This window comes from Aplysia californica, unplaced genomic scaffold (assembly GCF_000002075.1).
Source record: "Aplysia californica isolate F4 #8 unplaced genomic scaffold, AplCal3.0 scaffold00643, whole genome shotgun sequence".
Classification (NCBI taxonomy): Eukaryota; Metazoa; Mollusca; class Gastropoda; order Aplysiida; family Aplysiidae; genus Aplysia; species Aplysia californica.
This window is the reverse complement of record NW_004797913.1, coordinates 412,264-413,562: the sequence shown is the minus strand read 5'-3', so window position 1 is coordinate 413,562 and position 1,299 is coordinate 412,264. Positions and strand designations below refer to the sequence as shown.

At 43.5% G+C, this 1,299-nt stretch overlaps 1 protein-coding gene across 1 annotated transcript in view; it reads left to right on the top strand.

Moving 5' to 3' along the window:
• The first annotated feature begins 560 nt into the window (after positions 1-560).
• Positions 561-1,299, top strand: part of LOC101857142 (spermatogenesis-associated serine-rich protein 2) — a 52,362-nt gene continuing 51,623 nt past the window's right edge. Inside the window, exon 1 of the mRNA XM_013087824.2 lies at positions 561-725. The gene's annotated coding sequence lies outside the window, so the exon portion shown is untranslated. The remainder of the gene's footprint in view (positions 726-1,299) is intronic.

Here is a 1,299-nt window from a genome sequence, read left to right as displayed (position 1 = left end):
ACACACATACACATACACGCACGTGCATACACACACACACATACACACACAAACACACACACACACACACACACACACACACACACACACACTCACACACACACAAACCTACACATACCTTGTGTCTACAGACACACACGTACACGCACGTACGCACGCATAAACCCCACATTTTGGCTTTTTGGTTGCTGCTGCTTTTATCATAACAGATGACCCGAGAAGCTTAGAGGCTGCCCGGTGATATCACGATATGAGAACTTGAAAGAAATCTGGGTAATGTCTTCTTCTTCAGTGCAGGGGCCTTCCATTACATATGGCTCTTTTCGTCCATGCAGACGATCACTTTAGCTTAAGATGGTCTCAAGGTTGTCCTCATGCTGCTTCTTTCATGGCTAATTCTTCCTATGCTTGAAGCGCAGATTCTGTTGCAGTGCTTGCATGTCAGTGTCGTAGATCGAAGCTCTGTAATTTTGCTGTCTATAATTTATCATTCACAACACATGCTTCGCGGAATCCAGCACATTCTCAGCTTTCACTTTCAGTTTTGCGCAGATTGCACCACCGGTTGGAGATAACACGCAGCAGCTTGGCCTATTATAAGTGTAAGGAATGCCACACGTACCTCTTGCTTCACAGTTACTTGTTACTCCAACTCAGTGAGACGGGCTGCTGATTTCTAATTCTCTTGTTCCTGAGTGTTCGTTCAGAATTTGGAAATTATTGAGGTATATAGATCTATTTCTGATGGGCTTTAATTAAAACTGTGGTGTGTCATGATTAGCGGGTCCTTTCGAATAAAAAACTGTCTTCGTTATGTATCGAATGTTTACAGAAGAACATCAAAAGCGTTTTGCAAGCAGTTGTTAATTTGGTAAATTGATGTGGGATGTGTTGTTATTTCAGCTTTTGCCGTATTGTGCGGCAGTGTGGGTGTCCTAGATTCGAATCCCTTTTGTTCTCATAAGTGTTTTGCAGCGCTTGCAACTGCATACGGTCATGTGAGTGTGTGGGTCATTTTAGGTATTTTCAGTTTAGAAGGAATTAATTTTGAACTTTGCCCAGGTGACGGCCGATGTCTACCTTTATCGATTTTAGGACCACCAAGGGATCTTTGACGTGCGCAACTTGCACAGTTAAGGGACCTCCTAGATTAAAATTATTTTTTCCCCTTATCTGAGAAGGCTAGGAGTTAGATCTTACCAACCATAACATTAGGGGTGCGGCTGAAAGACGGCAGTAAGAAGGAGTCAAGGAGTAGCAGTAGAAAGGCAGCAGAGTCAGGAGCCCAGACGAGGAGTT